The sequence below is a fragment of the Mytilus galloprovincialis genome, chromosome 4, assembly GCF_965363235.1.
Source record: "Mytilus galloprovincialis chromosome 4, xbMytGall1.hap1.1, whole genome shotgun sequence".
Taxonomy (NCBI): domain Eukaryota; kingdom Metazoa; phylum Mollusca; class Bivalvia; order Mytilida; family Mytilidae; genus Mytilus; species Mytilus galloprovincialis.
Genome location: NC_134841.1, coordinates 21,069,364 through 21,089,009, shown reverse-complemented (window position 1 = coordinate 21,089,009; position 19,646 = coordinate 21,069,364). Strand labels below are relative to the sequence as shown.

The 19,646-nt window shown below is 32.0% G+C and overlaps 2 long non-coding RNA genes across 2 annotated transcripts; one reads left to right on the top strand and one right to left on the bottom strand.

The window, feature by feature from the left end:
- Positions 1 to 4,318: 4,318 nt before the first annotated feature.
- Positions 4,319 to 9,051, top strand: LOC143070528 (uncharacterized). Its single transcript, XR_012976567.1, has 3 exons — positions 4,319 to 4,563; positions 8,307 to 8,479; positions 8,814 to 9,051. It is a non-coding gene; the product is annotated as an uncharacterized LOC143070528 (long non-coding RNA).
- On the bottom strand, positions 5,677 to 7,326 carry LOC143070527 (uncharacterized). Its single transcript, XR_012976566.1, has 3 exons — positions 7,134 to 7,326; positions 6,435 to 6,558; positions 5,677 to 5,862 (listed from the first exon to the last, which is right to left on the bottom strand). It is a non-coding gene; the product is annotated as an uncharacterized LOC143070527 (long non-coding RNA).
- Positions 9,052 to 19,646: the final 10,595 nt, after the last annotated feature.

Below are 19,646 nucleotides of genomic sequence, written 5' to 3'. Positions count from 1 at the left end.
GAATATTTGGTAATCGAGCCCAATGTGTATGGTTCCAGAGGAAGCAGATTAAAATCTTAATTTGTCTTGATATATGCAGGCGGAAACACTTTTGAAATAGAACAAAAGAATCGAAGCTCTGTGTTTATCGAGAAAGCGATAAATGTTAACTGTAATGTTTGATATAGTAACAAAATTTTAAAAAGTTAATAGAAACAAATAAAACGACAATTTTCTTATTTTAAAAACACCATTTGCATAAGTTTTCAATGTATCTATTACATAGTAATGCAAAACAATAAGATATCAAGTCGACGACATGGTTCTTATCGGGGCCTTTTATAGCTGACTATGCGGTATGGGCTTTGCTCATTGTTGAAGGCCTTACGGTTACCTATAGTTGTTAATGTTTGTGTCATTTTGGTCTTTTCTGGATAGTTGTCTCATTGGCAATAATACCACATCTTCTTTTTTATATATAGTATCTATAAGTTGGATGTAGAAAATGCATAACCTCCGATTTTTTTTTTATCACGGACGGAGAACATGTCAATCTTTTAGTTCAGAAATTTTCGTGTCTGCCCTTCCATTATGTGAATCAAGAAAAAATTCCCCAAAACAGGTAACGATTGTATCGAAAAGAGAAAAATCGAGTGCACCTTTTTATGTTAGGGCATGTTTGGGGTGTATATTTTGTCTTTAAAACGTACAAAGCAAGAGTATTTTATATAGCATCTCGCTTCATCATTATTATATATCAAAGCTACAGGTTGACTTTTATTTATAACGTAAAAAAATGACAGTACGAAAAGATGAAATATATGGGTCAAGTGAGATAATTATCTAATGAATCACAAAAACAGAGTAGGTGTGTTCGAATAGCTATTTTTTCTAAAAGTACTTGACGACAGTCTTTTAATTTGGATGATGAAAATGGATATCTTCGAAAAAATATGATTTTCTTGTGTGTGATAACTAGGGTTTATAATCTTCAACCACTGAAAATGTTTAGTCTACCCTTTCCACGAAATATTTAATTAGAATTTTTTTTAAATGCTTAAGAATTTTCAAAAATTCCATCTGACATCCGAACAGACAATATTTTTAAGTTGAATCAATGCAGACAAGATCATTAACTAATGCTCATTAGCTAGTAGATACATTTGTCTTTTGTCTGACATATAACGATCGATCGTAATGGTGCTATGTGGATAAATTTATCAGTTTTCAAGAGCAAAATTGGCAGAGCGTCATCCCTACAATGGCTTCCATTTCTACGATTGTGAGCATAAACTGGCGTAATGGGGAAATAATTTTGAAGAAGTAGAATCCTGACTGTATGAATAACATTTCTGTATATATACAAATTGACAACGTTCCGCCTTGTGATACGCTTTTCGTACAATACTATTTTAAGGATCTACTTTGCTGGAGCTCACCTTCACTAGTTTATTCGAATGATATTTTCAAAATATTTCTGTTATTTTATTTGCATTTGCACGACAAAATGAAAGACGATATAATATCAATGGGTGTACATGCAATTTTTTGGCATTTTTAAAAATGTGTATTTATTATATGTCATTAAAAGGAATCCCAGAAACAAAAAAAAATCTTTTGTCGAGCAGTTGAAGGCTGTGCACCGCATTTTTTTCATTATGCTTGTAAGGTGTCATTTTATCGCGCTTTTGTAGCATGTTTTCCCTTCCTGTTCATTTGCATGTCTTTTGGCAAATTCATTTTAAAAATTAAGGGGGTACCCAACACTATACCCTAAAAAAATCCTGTCGTTTAATTTTTCTTAACTTTTTTTCATTGATAAACTAGGCCAACCTAAACATCTTGTAAAAATTTTAAAAGATTTGAACCATAGGTTTAAAAGATTTGGCAACTCAAATATGGCATCTTTTACATACTAGTATCGGCCAAATTTGGAAGTTTCTGAAATATGGGTATAGGGTTGAATTTGTTAAAAAAAAATTAATTTGATCCTAAATTGACAATAGCATAGCTAATAATGATAGCTGAGGTGAATATTAGTTCACTGATACCCCTTTCTTGTAAGTTTTTTATTCCGGATTTAAAATTTTGCCAGAACTTTAATAGGGGGTATCAGAATCAGCCCCGAAAAGTGAATGCTGTGCTTCTAGTATTTGAAGAAGAATTTTTATTTTGAAATAAAATGTGTCGTTTAATTTTTTCATAAAACAAAGCATTTGGAGTGCTATACTAGTCGGTTGTTCTTGCAAATTTTTTTTAAAATTTAACCGTTAGATTTTTTGGTATTTAAGTTTAAATTACGCCCCACCCTCAAATTGGTTCATTAAATAAGAGCAATATTTATTCAAAAAGTACATAATGGCCATATTATTGTCCGTCTTTTTAACTAGGCCTTAGCTGTTTGGAATATGGATGTATCTTAAGTGTCTTGCATCATGATGACCTTTGTATGACCTTCAGAGGTGACCTCAAGGTCAACTTTATGGGTTTTTTCCCGTGAAAACACAACTATGTAGGCCATAACTTCCTTGCCTTTTGACCTAGACCGTACATCTTTGGCATGTGGATGTATCATCCTGAGGTGGTGTGCCTTCTTAAATTTTGACCTTCATGTGACCTTGAACTTTGACCTCAAGGTTAATAATTGTGGTTTTTGGTAAGAAACACTTGTACGGGCCATGACTTTTATGTAGTTATGAATTCATATTTATTTTAAAATTATATTACACAAGCTTTAATCGACCATACAACAATATAGACACATTTATGACATGTCAACCCATTCAAAGCACACGGAATACATAATGGACATGTAGTCACATAAAATTGTTTGAAAAGGGAATCGTTTCTATTGAGGCGCAGTGTACGTAATTAACTACTCAACAGACTTCAAAGTGAAAACTTCCTAGGAATCAAACGGTAGGAGGAGTTATGCCAAATAACTATATACCAATAATGGAAAGGACGGAAGGACAGACGGACAGGGGTAAAACAATACCCGCCCGACTTTCAGTTGCAGGGGCAAAAAAAGGATGTAACTGATTTTTGATTTGAGAAACGAGCTGTTGAAATTAAAAGCATGACACGCCAAAAATACACATGATACATAGGGAACAGCTTTAAAGTTGGCAGATGCTTTACATGACCAAGATTTTCAATTTATTGGTCTTTTGGCCAGATTCAAAAATATACAATTCAGAACTTAACGACAAAACCATTGGTGCAAAGAACCACGGCTCATGAGAGATGAAATAGAGCTGACTGTGCAAAATCCTTATACTGTTTAATCAAGTTCGTTAAACATAGAATTTTTTTAGCATTTCTGCAGAGGTTATAAAAATTAGATACAACTGGTGTTTAGTTAAAAGCACGGAAGTTACAAGTTTCACATTATTTTTGGGGCCCCTTATTATTATAGAGAATGATTACTCTATTCAGTAATAATCTTGAATTGAGACTTGAGAAGAAACATTTTCACTTGTCACTTGCAATGACACCACACTTCCTTTTTTATATTTATTTCAAAATTGCATTTGATAAATTCGGAAAGATACACAAGTTAACATAACAAAAGCACAACAAAAGACAATTACAAATTTTGCTATCCCTTCGAAATTTAAATTTGATAATGCGAAAATGGCATGTTCTATTTATATCATACACCCAGTCAACAGACTAACAGTGGGCCAACGTTGGCAAATTGTCGGCCCGTTGGTCGACCGTTGGTGTTGGCTGCACAACATTGGCCCAACGTTGGCAAATTGTCGGTCCGTTGGTCGCAAGATTATGTTGGCTGCACAACAGAGGCCCAACGTTGGCAAATTGTCGGTACGTTGGTCGCACATTGGTGATGGCTGCAAAACATTGGCCCAACGTTGGTATGTTGTTGTAAATTCATAATATTATCTCATGATGGTTATAAATAATCGGGCAAATGTTGGCATTATGTTAGGAGCGACATAGGGTGGATATGAAATTTTGTTAATAAAAATTGATTATGAAATATTTTACACTTTATTTCTCTTGGGAGGCAGATAATTTCGATTGCTGCAGGCTTTATGAAAAGTTAAGGGTATACCGTTATATATAAGTGTTTATCAACTGAAATTACATTTACAATTCTATGTTGGGCCAATGCTGGGCCAACGTTGATCATATATTATAATCTTTATATAAGCCAAGTAAAATTTATACTGGAATATCATTTATGTCATTACTGTAATAAAAAAAAAAGTATACCGTAAACATAGATTGCCTGGTTAAAAGTTTAAATTTTTTGCAATCATTTTTTATAATAACTTTATTCCTTAAACTTTGTGAAACATAATAATTTAGCAATTATATGCAGAGTGATATTTGATACAGCCAGTCTGTTAATCAAGCACATTCTGATAAGGTTGACCATATGTTCGACCAATTTCAAAGATAGTTGCTATGGTTATTAAGTTTATAAGAAATCTGAATGTAATGGGATGGTCACTTTTGTGGTTATTTCCTGTTGTGTATGTGTAACAAAGCAGTAAAACGAAGAAAACAATAGAGAAAATCATATCATCTGAGGTTGAAAGAGAAAGAAAGTAACATGTAAGTACATGTATTTATTTCTATCATTTTATAATGTTGATCTAGAAGTTTGTACGATACGCGGGAATTGTTTGCTAGATTTTAAACCATTTCAATCCTATTAATCATCATGCAATATTTGCCACTGAACATTAGTATCTTCAAACAAATTGTAAATTACCAATATTTTAATAGTGTTTTTTTTCTAAAATCTATAACGATAACATTTATGACCATTTCTGAAGTTAATAGAAAAAATCTGTCTTATGATGGATGTACCTTAATTTTTTTCCGTAATATTTCAGAAATGTGGCATAATGATTTCTACTTCGAATTCATTGAAATATAAATGAATTTGTTAGTTTTATTGTATGTCTAAACCGCATACAAACATATACGATATATTTGTGAAACATGATCATATATCACTGTAAAAACAGTGTTTAGATCCTAAACACTTATCTAAACACTTTTTCTGTGTACGTTTTGAAACGCGTTTAGCATCTAAACATGTTTAGATTTTAACAAGTGTTTAGATTTCAACAAGTGTTTAGATGTTATATGTTTAGAAATATATGGTGTTTAGACCTTCCAACAGTTAGCCTACTAGTACTATGATTTCACAGGAACTACTTGTGGTACAGCACTACAGGTTGAATAGTCCACACTGTATTCTAAAATATACAATAAACGTGTTCATTTCTGCTTTAATGTTCTTGCAATGATTTTTACCATAATTAAATATTTGACTTGTCTATATAGTATATTAAAGCTGGAAAACTTCAGTAATGATAATAATAATATTAACAATAATAGGTTTACACATTTTATTCTTCCTGGAGACCAAAGAAAAGTTTGTAAACAATACGACCAAGTTAAGAAAAGTCTGTAAACAATAAGACCAAGTTTTGAATAGTCTGTAAACAATTAGAAGAAGTTTAACCTCCATTATTTTAAAAGGAAAAGCCTGTACCAAGTCAGGAATATGACTTTTTTTTTCATTCCTTTTGATGGACCTTCCAACTTTTTATACAACTTGGATTCTGGTTCTTTTGTTTTTCTTTTTTCTGATCTAGTCGTAAACATAACAAATAATCTATTCAAATTATTTCAATAATTTATTTTTAAGTCTCACTAAATGCAAACAAAATATACAATTATAAAATTTGATGATTTTTATCCTCAACAAAACGGAAATTGTCAGTCCATCTCCTATCATACAGGTATTTTTCATTGCAAAACAATCTTCTTTTGAATGATAAAGGCTCTTGGTCATGTTGATGTGCAGTTCCTTTTGGTTGTCAGGTGAGCTATTGTAACCTGAAATGAAAAAATGAAACCTTCGTGTATACATTTGTATGCAACAGTCACTTATTCTTAGATCATGTTTATTAAAATACATTAAACAAGCTTCTTGATAAAGATTCTTACAAAAGAAAAGTACTAATTGTAGTTAAAAAGACAATACTTTACACCTAGTACAAATCAGGGTTTGAAATTAGCAGGGGCCCACTTGCTAATGGCCCCTAAAATTTGGTGTGGGTGATTTAAATTTCAGCTTTTCTTGTATTGGACTATACATGTGGGCTACAAAATTTAAGCTACAATTGCTTGAAATATACACATCAAAAGACAAACAAATCAAAGGGAACACTATATAAAGCAAACAAGCATGCAAGTTTTTTTTATATTATAAAACAAAATCCATGATTTCTGAGAATTATAGCCTGTTTTTCCTATTTTATCCTAATATTATGAATATATTTTTTTAAATTGCCCATTTTTTACCTATTCAACAGGATAAATATTACGAGAATGATTTAACCTCCATTTTTCAATCATATTGTAGTGTAATTGGCAACTTAATAATATACTTATATATTTTTACTTACATCTGCTCTTGAAATTAAGTCATCCTTTTCTTTCTTCGTTGCTTTCTTTCTGATCTGTTCTTCACTTTGATCTATGATATGGATTTATTCTTGGTCTTTTCATTCCAACTACAGTGTCAGTGTCCTATAAATGCATACATACAAATAATTAGTAAAGGTTTAAATAAAAAAAAACTTGACAGTTTATTTTAGACATTGGAGTTAGAATGTCAGTTTATTTTCAACTTTTAGCCAGGGCGTGGTCAGTTATTTTCAACTTTTTAGCCATGACGTGGTCAGTTTATTTTCAAGTAATGAGTTTGAATGTCCTTTTGGTATTCTTTGTTTCTCCTTGACAAATGAAGTGAAACTATAATTTCAGTGTTTGCATAAAGGATCTTTCACTATGGGCCATTGGGATCTTATTCATTGCAAAGTTAAATTACTTGAAACTATGATTTTATGACATTAAAGTCACATTATGTACAGTGACAGTTTATAGACTATTAAATTATCTCATTTTTAAATTTCCGAACTAGCTCATTCTTATTTTATGCTTGGTCCCTCCGACGGATTATGTGTGTATATTATATGATTCGAACCACAGTAGTGAACTTGAAAAAGCATAGGTTAACAGTTTAACACACATATTCCTTTAATTAGACTGTTAAATTATGGTTTTTGTCCCTCCCCCTTTTTATGAAATATGGATCTGCTTACCTTCCGCTGCTGTAATAACTGTTAAGATAGCTTTTGATTCCATCAATATTCTAATATAAAGTTCTGTATCTGTTGCATTGTCAATAGATATATATGCTTGATAGATGGGATCCATTGTTTTAAATGTTGTTTGTCTTTGGCGGGTCCGAAGGCGTCCGTATCAAATTACAACGATAGATAACTCTGTTCGTTAATTAATATAAGATCATATTCGGACAACGACTCCGGGAATTAGAGACTGAAATATTCACTCACATTTTCCTTATTTATACTATAAAAGATTATTTTATATGCCCCTGGTATAAACAATTAATTGCTAAACTTATAATCAAAATAATTGAACGTAATTTTATAATCTTACAACACAAAAAAGGGAAACTCAGTTGGGGAATTAAGGTCGTGGAAGCTGCTATGATTTGTAAAGAAGTAAAGAAGCTCCGCATACTTGGGACTGAAGTTTGAAAATAATTTTAATTTCAAGACCGCCAAGATATCATAGTTTCACAGAATATGTTGGAATATGTAGGAACATCGGGTAAAAAAGGTGAAACCAGTACTGAAATATTATAAAGTGTTTAGGTGTTTAGGAAAGTGTTTCAGAAGTGTTTAGATGCCATTTAATGTTTAGCTTAATGATAACATTCACTGATAATAACCCTGCAACACGTTTAAATTCTAAACACGTTTAGGTTTTTATGTGTTTAGATAAATATCCGTTTAGATCCTTTCCTAAACACGTTTAGACCTAAACATGTTGTAGATCCGTTTCAAATCTAAACGCTGTTTTTACAGTGTACACACTTGCATGTGTAACAGTGTTTTAGATATCAAATAGAGTATTTATTTCTTAATCTTATTAAAAAATCTTATCTAAATTCATTGCAAGAATATGTTGAAATTTGTATATAATTATACGGACTCGGCTGAATTTAGTTTTTTGTCCTCGGTAAAACTTTTGCAAAACAAAACCGATATTTGAATAATTTGTAGGAGTAAATATCAGTCACAAAAAGCTGACGTTTGAAATATAAAAAATAGGGGGGGGGGGGGGGGGTTAAAAGATACTATACCACGAATATTTATAAAAGAAAAAGACTATATATTATTGTCTGGATTACTTGAAATATCTTTTCTTTTTAATATACAATTTTACATTCTAATATAAATTTTTAGGTCAGGTGTTGGAGTACTACAGTACTAAATCAGAGTGCAAAAGGGGGAAAAAGAGAACTAGACATAATAAAAATTATTGACAACATCCTAGCTAGCCTGAAAATACATGGGAATTGAGATGGGGAACAATGCATTCTATCATTTGATAGCCCAGAATGAATAACTTTAAGAAAGTAAGTTAACATAATAGCCATCCTTTATATGCTACATCGGATTCAAATTTCACAGATATATATATGCATAGCATGTTTAATACTACCGTTAACGCTAGTGTATTTAGATTTGACTTTGTATAATTTCAACAAGTATTTCTGACCATTAGACAAATTACCAATATTAAAAAAAGAAAAAAAAGATTGGTTATTTTTAAGATTTTATTTTGTATTAAATAGTGTTTAATATATTTAGAATATATACATTAATTTATATAACATATCTAGTAGGGAGATTACGCACGCATGCATTAGGCAAATACACAGTTCAAATTTACTTATTACTTTATTACAGAGTCGGTTAGAAAAAATCGTACCTCACTGCTGTCAAAGAGAATTCAGATAAGGAGCTAGAGGATGCAGCTAAAGATTGGCTGCGGTTTAGCCTTGACAGAGAAGGTGGCAGGAAACAGAGAAGGGAAATAAGGAATAACATAAATAATAATGACACTGTTGAAATTCAAATTGATTAGGACCATACTCGTGGTGACGACCAATGATATCAAATTTAAAATAAATAAAAATTCATCTTCTGAATTATTTAATTTCCAATCTGGATCTGGAACCAATACAACTAAAATTACATCTTATAAAAAATATTTGTATGGGCGACTTACCATAAGCCAGACGTCATTTTTGCAGTTAAAGAAATAAATGAAATTGATATGAAAAAAGAAGATGTGGTATGATTGCTAATGAGACAACTCTTTACAAGAGACCAAATGACACAAAGTTTATCTGGTCGATCCACCAAACATTGTCAAAGAAATATCTTAGTGTCACCAAAATAAATGAAATTAAAGAGGCAAAATTCATGAAAAATACAAGGAAATTAACAACAATAAGTAATACACAAATACAAAATTGCTACCTTAAACCTTGGCAGTTTGGAACACAAAAAAAGATCAAATATCATGTGCTCCGGTTTATTTATCATATCCAGCTCCTCATGCGGCATCCATTGTGATTTGGTTGATGAAATGGACAAACGTATTGCCAACATAAAAATGATAAATATCTACCTTGGACCAACATAGTGCCAACACAGAAATAAGACATATTTACGTTGGACCAACGTAGTGTCAACATAAGAAAAGATATTTCTACGTTGGACCTACGTTGTGCCAACATGGAGTTTCGTTTTTCATACAATGGGCCAACGTTGGCTCTATGTATTGCATATAACCGTACAACGTTGGGCCAACATGAAGCCATTATGTTGGGCCAACGTAGGCCCACTTTGCACTTATACGTTGGGCCAACGTTAAAATACAACGATGGGTCAATGCAATGATATACGTTGCGCCAATGTTGGGCCAACATACTCATGTTGTCTGGGCATGTGTCGTTTCAGTTTCAACTATGATTCTAAATATAGACTTTACTTTCCCTAAAATTGCGGACGGAATAGAAGACACCCGTTAATCTTCTACACCTGTCAGGATAGGTTGGAAAAACATACTAGAAAGATATATTTTTTTTTTATTCAGATGAATTAAGAAAGCAAAAATATGTGTGGTGTTTTTTGGACTAAATCGGACGTTTTTTTCTTATTTTTGCCTTGTTCCGTGACATGTAAATGATGCACTGGTGGTTGATTATCCCTATGGGTATCGTCTAACTTTTTACATGAAATATAAATCATGCAATAAACATGATAAAATATTAAATTGCACTTTAAAAAAATATGACAGCAATTATAAAATTATGAATTATTCGTAATCTTTTTTACATTACTAACTTACATGTATTTCTAAAGCCATGGCGAAGTTCTTTAAAAACTACATGTTTCGTTTAAAAAAAAAGTAATGTGGAGTCAATTCAGTTTTGATTTAATCAATTTGATAAGAAGATCTACGAACATAAGCATCATATCCAGAAATCAACGCCACTTTGCTTATTTGAATATTATACTAAAGAAATCGGATACGGGTCATGGAAATTACATTAAAATGATAGGGAATTTTGAAAAAATGTCTGTTTTAATTTTAATTTAAGTGATAGACAGGTTGCCGGGGCAGAAAATGAATATACACAACAATATACACCATTTAAACAAAACATAATGATTGTTGTTGCAAAAGTACAGGTTCCTGAGCTATTTTAAAAATCGAAGCGAGAGGCTTTTAACATTGCAGTGTAAAATACAGGCTAAAATGGCTGAAACGTCAAATTTGCAAACTTCGTGTTGAAAATTGGCTTACACGGTCATTACAAAAACAGGTTGCCGGGGTGAAATATGAAACTTGTATTTCCAAAGAATAAGCAAGTCCTGACCTTGTATGTGCAGTCATTGAACTCTAGGTTCCCACGTAAAATTAAAATGTCACTATTTCAAGAAGAATACACTCACGAAGGCACGAAAAATTCACTAAATTCGCGTTCATTGTTTTGATTTTGACCGCCTGACAACTTTACGGAAATATCAAAGTGATTGTAAATCAGGACTCTGTGACGGGCAACTTATAATATCCGTTTTAAAGATTTTAATGATATCAAGCCTATCAAGCCAGTCCAGTTCAAAGTACTATCACGTGGTACAATTCTCATTTACATATTATGAATATTAATTAGCAAAACCACTACTAATTTCTGGCTATGTTGTGTAATTGTCCAGGGATTCTTTTTTTTTTTGGTTAAAATTTGAGAGGGGGTAGGAGGGTTCCTGATCCCGAAAACCCGGCTTAAAAACATGAAATCCCGAGGTCCCGAATTTAAAGAAATTTAAATCCCGACATCCCGAGATTCGAAAAAAGAATTTTCGGATCTCGAAAGTGTCAATCCCTAAATCCCTACCTTAAAAACACTTGATCCCGGAGTCCCGATAAAGGTTCTATCCACCCTCATTTGAACCTGAGGAGGGGGGCTTGGATGATATTTGAAAAAAGGCAAGAAAGGCTTTTGAAACAAAGGCAGGATCAGCAATTTGGCATATTAAACAAGCAGGATGACAATTTACGAAAACAATTTCAGTAAACTAATGAAAATTGCAGGTCCGTAAAGAATGAAAAATAAAAAATGCAGGACAATAATGATGATATTACAACTATAAAGAAAAAATGCAGGACAAAATTTTAAATCCGGTAGCATCCTTAGACTTTTGAATTTTTGTACTTTATTTAATCTTATTTAAGACCTAGGCATTGCCAAGTAATCAAAGAGCTGAAAGCTCTGAAGAAAAATGACGCCACTGTCTCTAATATTGGGATAGTTTTTATGCAAGTCTTGATTTTCACATACCGTAATTAGTTTAACAATGCAACATGTCTCGTAAGCATATAATTGATATTCGTATATGTGTGTGTGTGAAGTGAAGGTGCCAACTGGCTGAGTTTTTTTTTAAGACAAATGAATAGGTCAAGACTACCTGAATTGTACAAATAAATACCGTAGAAAGGCTTCTATATTTCTCACTGGTACATAGGCTGAATCCGGGTCCGTTCGCGCCCATTCACGTTTGCGCCAACTCATGTTCGCCCCCTTTCACTTTCACACCCTACATGTTCGCAACTAATCTTAATTGGTTTTGTGTTTAATAACTCTGTAAGCAAGTGTTTTCTTATAAGTATAATTGTTGTCATTGTCTCAAAATAAAGTGAGACAGCATTTTTTTTTTGTGTTGAATAAATCTTAATCATGTTTTGGATAGCGTATTGTTAAAGATAATAATAATCCTTTCTAAATAAAGTGGTATTTTGTCAACGTTTTATTTAGCGTTGAATAACTCTTAATCATGTTTTGGTTAGTGTATTGCTATACTTTGTTTCATTGACCTCTTTCATAATGAAGTGAGATTCTGACTATTTTTTTCTTGTGTGTTGAATAAATTTTATCATGTTTTGGTTATAATAGTGGATTGCTATATTTTGGTTCCTATATTTTATTGTTTCGTTGTTTCAGATCAAAGGGCTTAAAAACAATTATCTTTTGTGTTTTTCCTTTAAAATCTTCAATGTTTTACTCATACCAAGCTATAAATACATTCAGTATTTACACCAAAGCAATTTAAAACAACAATCATGATTTTCCAATTATTCAACTTGAATTTGAATTAAAATTGGGCGCGAATGAGTAGAGTGCAAACGGACCTTGGGTGTGAACGTGCGAGGTGCGAAAGTGTATTGGGCGCAAACAGACCTGATACCACATAGTCTGAACCCCCTTCTCCCACAAAATATGATGTAAATTAAAAACAAATTGTTCAGAGAACAATTGAAGTCTTTCCACTAGAAAAGATCTATTTTTATATTGAAATATGAAAAATCAGTTTAAAATGTTAGTTCCTATGGCTTTATGACGTCCTATTAACCTATGACCTTGACCTCAATATCAAGGTCACAAACCATGGACCTTGAATAAAAATATCCTAGGTCTTTAATATGTTTGGTTAATGAGTACTACCACTTGACGCATAATTTTAAATGTAAGATGGACAAAAACTCCCTTTTATTGTATGCGCAGCCTTTCAACCAAAATATACAAGTAAGGACATGTCGCAACTAATAATTTATGAAAAATTATTTGTCAAAATGTCATACAGTATTTGAAAAGAAGTGAAAATAAGCCAAAATCAAAATTTATAATATGACCTTGACCTTTGACATTGACCTCATTTTCATTTTTAGTACCAATGACCTCATGAAGACCCTAGGTCTCTATCAGTTACCAGTTGAAAATGCATATCGCTTGAATCAAATGAAAAAGGGGGAATAACTCTCATATGGAGTCCCCATAGAGCTATGGTTCAAACGAATATTCTTATCCTAAATATGTAACGAGCAATTTGGTAAAATAAAATCTTTTACGGTTACGAAGGAGAGGTGGCCACAAGAAAAACAGTGTTTGGGGAGATAACTCTTACAACGTAATGTATTTTGTTATAATTACATTTGATATATGTTTCATTATAATACTTTATTCTGATTGGCTAACTGCACATCACATGTTATTCCTCAAGCAATTGCATCACTCAATAAAACTTTTCATTCATGATAACACGTGGTCCCACAATAAAGTGCACAGATGAATTGAATAAAAAAGTTATAAAATTCGTGTTTTCATGATCCTAGCTAAAAAAAGTAATTATAAGTATTGAATGTTTCTTTTTGTAACCTCATAGGGTTGCAAAAGCGTTGACCGTGTGCACATTTTTAGAATGAAGCGCTTACGCTTACGGGCTTCATACAAAAAGTACTTCGGTCAACGCTTTTACACCTCAATGAATTTTTAAAAAAAAGCATTCAATACTTAAATGCAGTTGTAAATTTTTAAAGCAAAAAGAGTTAATACTAACTTTCACTTTTTTGGATGTTCATGTACATTTTGAATGTATTTATTTTTCTCAACTACATGAATTTTTTGGTGTATTTTTAATGATATATATGAGTAGTCCAAATAATTATTACGTCTGGCAAGGCTTTTTAAATTTTATTCTGGGACACCTTCCTATGACCACAAGGCTATGTTAATTTTTTTTCTGGAACGCCTTCTTAGGAAGCCTTCCTACGAACGTCTAAGGAAGGCGTCCCAGAAAAAAATAAAATAGCCTTGTCAGACGTCACTATTATTTGGACTAATACATGAGATATTGGATATTTTTATGCATTATTTAACCAGTTGAGTCTTTTACAGGATTGTTTGTTTAATGCTGTTTAAACATTACTGAAAAAAACCCACCTTAAATTTGCTAATTATTTGGCATGAAAGTTTGATTTATTGAAAGGGACTCATAGTTTTCCATTTAATTTTAATAATTGTCTAATGGTTAAAACAATAGCTTCGTTGTTTACTTTTATACACAACAACATATTCACTTTGGTCTCGTTGTTTACCTAATATTCACTATGTACTTGGTAACAGTTATTAATTAATTGAATAGAAAATATTATAATAAATATTATTGGAAGCCGAATTGACGTCAAATAGGTGCCGATTTGACTAGATGCCAATTTAACCAGGTGCCGACTTGACTTGTACGTTTCAATTCCTCTGCGATCGTTTGCGGTATTTTCTTGAGAAAACATATTTTCCATCATCAAAGAGAAGAAAAAACTGCTTGAAATGATTCCCGAACGCTTTGTGATTGTTAAAATAAGTTAAATTCACTCAAAAAACAATTTTAAAACTTGCGATGTTTAAACAGGAAGTTTCAAAAGCACGTGTAAAAGAAGAAATTAACCGGTGAGAGTGGAAATCCGTACATAACATATATCACTATAGTACGACTTTTAAAGCAAAACAGTTTCATCCTTTTGTAAAACAGTCTTTAATATACCTATCACATTAATGTTTGAAGGGTCTTAAGCTTATTCAAACCATATAAGTCGGTATGAAACACCAAAACGGAATGATAATAACCGATTACGTTTTGTAGTTTACAAAATTCTGGACTGGTTCCTGTCAAACTACAACACTTTGTTCGACTGTAGTGGAATACAAACAGAAACCAGTTAGTTTGTAAACTGGTTCCTGGCTGATTACTACACAATGCTCATGCATAATGATAACACAAGCACATTCCAGTTTGTATTGAAATTAGTAAATACGAAACCAAGCGCGGTAGGCAGAGAAATCAGGTCGGCAGTTATGGAACAATGACTGCGTCATTTTCCAAAAAACGAAAACAGTTATGGTCCTTTCTCTTTCTGTTTCCCTCCTTTTCTAACGTCCTGGTTTTCTTTTGGTAAATTATGTCTCATTGAAGATTCAATTATGGAAAATGAGTAACTTTAAATGAATTAAAAGATTAAATGAATAACATTGAAGGGTGTACAGCTGGTCTTAGCAATAATGTAAATATTCTGATCATGATCTTGTAACGGCGACCCTATGTTTTAGAACAGTATTATGTCCCTTTAAAATGGACTGTTGTAAAATTAACATTTAATTACTATTGGTAATATGAATTATTGATAAATATTGTTGTTTAACATGTTTATATATTTAGTTACATTATGGTGCTATCATTCATTGAATTTATTCTCATATTTTGTTGAATTTGCAACTTATAATTTAGTTATAGAATGTTTATATTTGAATAGTATTTGTTAAATAACTGATGATTTAAATAATTGTACTGTGCTTGTTTTCATAAGCCATTTGGTTGATAAAACAACCGCTTATTTTAGCTTTTTAGTAAGAGCTTACTGGTGTTGCACACCTCACTGCCTAACTGGTCTTGCACAGACCTCAGTCACTGTCTACACGTAAGGTCTAGCACAGACTTTGCTGACTAACTGGTCTTGCACAGACCTTGCTCACTGTGTACACGAAAGGTGTAATGCATTTCACAGCATCTAGACACAATGTCGCTATTGTGTCTAGAATTATAATGCATCTAGACAAAGGTTAAAATGACAGATTAAGCTATGTCACTTTTATGTGAATTTTAACTTGCTTTTTATATTCATGTTTCATGTTTTTATCTTTACAAATTGTTGATATTTGTTGAATTATGTAGTTTGCTAATAAACTATGAAAACTTGCTAGCGTTAAGTTTTGCAAAGCCAAATATGAAGGATCAGAGACTCAGGATTCCTATACCTACTCTTTACACGGTCTGGGGTAAAATATGTTAAAGTTGACACGGAAAATACACAACGTAAAAACCCCTCCGGTTACATTTTGGTGGCAGCGGTGGGATCCTGAGGTGAAACATCTGATCTTCTCATTAGGCGGCAATGCTATTGATACAGTTAAATATGTTAAGAAAAATTGTCAAATTTTAATATTGTGAAATAAATGTCATTATGCTTGCTTGATGTTAATTTTGATTTTAAAAGATATTGCCATGTATATGTATGTAATAATGATGAGTAATCATTTCAGTTTAACTTTACAAAGACTGATTTTAGATTGGCACAGAGATAAAGTATGTATTGATAGTTATAGAATGTATAAGCAATTAATTGCATAGATGAAAAAAATTCAAATGGTTTAAAGAAAGCTTAACTTAGATTGTTTAGATAGAATGGTATATTTTGATCATATTTGTCTTACTTAACACATTCAGTAATTACACATAGCTCAAGATGAATGTGTATACATCGACAGGAACAGCATTGTAAAGTACCTCATTGTTGTATCCTTTAGACCCATGAAAAGGGCTGTCGCTTACATTATTTTATTTTATGCTAACTTGCTTCAAAATTATCATGTTTATGTGGATATAAGCTTGGATGCCAACATAATTGTTTCTGCCCGATTGACGTGTTTTAATCGCTAATGTGAGCCTCTGATTCACGTAATCGCTTTTGGCCTTTTATAATAAAGTGCTGGTTGTTGCAGGATTGTTTTATTCTATAGTAAATATCTCTTAAACACATACAGAATATCTAGTACATTTTAGACAGTTACATTATTTCCATAGCATTTGACACAACAGTTTACTGGGTGACGATTCAGTTTAACTATTTGTTTAATTTTGTTATTAAATTTTTCAGCACTTGTTTTCAGTGATGGTGATGATATGAGATAATATATACGAGTGTTATAACTGATATTGGAGATGATATGGCCAGCATTTCTAGTGTTCAATTGATAAAGGAATTGGAATGTGTTCCGTATGCAATATATATGGATGAATATACTGTTTGTATATAATGGAGATTCATACCAGCCTTGTTTTTAAACTTCATGGCTTCAGTTTTTTTAAGGAGGGAGGAATGTAACGGCGACCCTATGTTTTAGAACAGTATTATGTCCCTTTAAAATGGACTGTTGTAAAATTAACATTTAATTACTATTGGTAATATGAATTATTGATAAATATTGTTGTTTAACATGTTTATATATTTAGTTACATTATGGTGCTATCATTCATTGAATTTATTCTCATATTTTGTTGAATTTGCAACTTATAATTTAGTTATAGAATGTTTATATTTGAATAGTATTTGTTAAATAACTGATGATTTAAATAATTGTACTGTGCTTGTTTTCATAAGCCATTTGGTTGATAAAACAACCGCTTATTTTAGCTTTTTAGTAAGAGCTTACTGGTGTTGCACACCTCACTGCCTAACTGGTCTTGCACAGACCTCAGTCACTGTCTACACGTAAGGTCTAGCACAGACTTTGCTGACTAACTGGTCTTGCACAGACCTTGCTCACTGTGTACACGAAAGGTGTAATGCATTTCACAGCATCTAGACACAATGTCGCTATTGTGTCTAGAATTATAATGCATCTAGACAAAGGTTAAAATGACAGATTAAGCTATGTCACTTTTATGTGAATTTTAACTTGCTTTTTATATTCATGTTTCATGTTTTTATCTTTACAAATTGTTGATATTTGTTGAATTATGTAGTTTGCTAATAAACTATGAAAACTTGCTAGCGTTAAGTTTTGCAAAGCCAAATATGAAGGATCAGAGACTCAGGATTCCTATACCTACTCTTTACACGGTCTGGGGTAAAATATGTTAAAGTTGACACAGAAAATACACAACGTAAAAACCCCTCCGGTTACAATCTTTTAAAAGCTTGCATATTGCACATAATTTTAAAACGTAGCAATGAATCAGACTATAAGTAAGAGTTATCTTTTCTTAGGTGTTCTGTACCCCCTTAAACCCTCTACTGTAAAAAAGATACATATGGTAATCTTTGCATTTGAAGCACGTCTTATTTTCTTCTACCTATAGGATAAAACTCTCATATTAATATGTGTATACCAACACGATTAATCATTTGATACAAAAAGATAGTTATATAAATACGGATATTTCTTAGAATTGAGGGTCATCCTTTAAAAGTTACGGTCATCATTTACAAATTACGGTCATCTTAAAAGCAGTTACAGTCACCCTTGTTATGAATCGCTAATTCTGTTACGGTCATCTCGATTGTGATACACGGTCATCTTGGCGATTTTTTCAAATCGAATTTCCCGTTTCATGCACATTTCTCAGAAGTAATTAGTGATTTCCGAGTGATTCTTTTATAAATTTACATCGTTTCAATGTATGATTTGTAAAGAAAATGATATAGAAACACTTTAACAGACAATACAGAAACTGACCTAATTTTTCATCCGACATCTTGGGATGACCGTGAATGCAGTTACGGTCATCAGCTTTACCCCAGTGATAACAGTCATTAAGAAATTATGAAAATATCTACCTATGTCGACATATTGCCATGCACTCGTAACAACAAGTCGGTAATGACTATATGTATAAAATGTGTTTACTATAGTGACTAGTGAGTAAAATTAAATGCATGAAACTGCTATTTTTATTTAATAAAAATGAAATGACCTTTGATATCGTCTTTTTAATGACGTGAGAACTACAAGGTTTATACCCGAAGAGTTACGTGTTACCTGTAAACTTGTTAAGTTACAGGGGAGGTAATGACGTTGCTAACGTAAAATGTTATTTTCGCGACGTCAAACTATGACATATCGGGAAAAGGTGCATTTTTCGACTATTTTTTATCATTCAAACTGATTTAATTTGAAAACGAGTGCATGGACCCCTATTTTTTAAAACGACATTTTGTTTCATTTTGCAGGGAGATAATGTGGACCAAATTTTATAAAACTGTAAATAGAGGAATTTTTTTAATTTTGATAAATATATACAGCAAAAAAAATACGATTTTTTCTTAATTCTTGACCATTTGATAAATATGAGTTATTTCTGAATAAAAATGCATAATTTTTTAGGATACTTATTTAAATACAAAAATTACAAATTATCTAACAAAAAACAATTTGTGTTTGTTTTTTACAACCAAAAAGTTATGGCTTTCTTTCAAAAGGGAAAATACGGCCACAAATCCGAATTTTGAGCAAATATACAAAATTTCGACCTGATTTAACTCAAAAAGTAGCACATGAAGGTATATTTTTTATTACATATTTGATTTAAGCAGGCAAAAACTAGCCTATATGGAAATTTTCATCAATCTGAAACTGTAAATACAGGATCAAAACTGTATCGTTTGCCCTTAATTACCCCGACCATATGTGTATATATACATGTACCCATATGGTCATGACCATACGCGTATGGTCCAAATACTCATATGGTCCGGAACATACACATAACTAAAAAAAGGCCATTGTAGAAAAGTTTCAAAACGACACAAACAATTTTTCGTACCCTTTTTGAACAGGTATT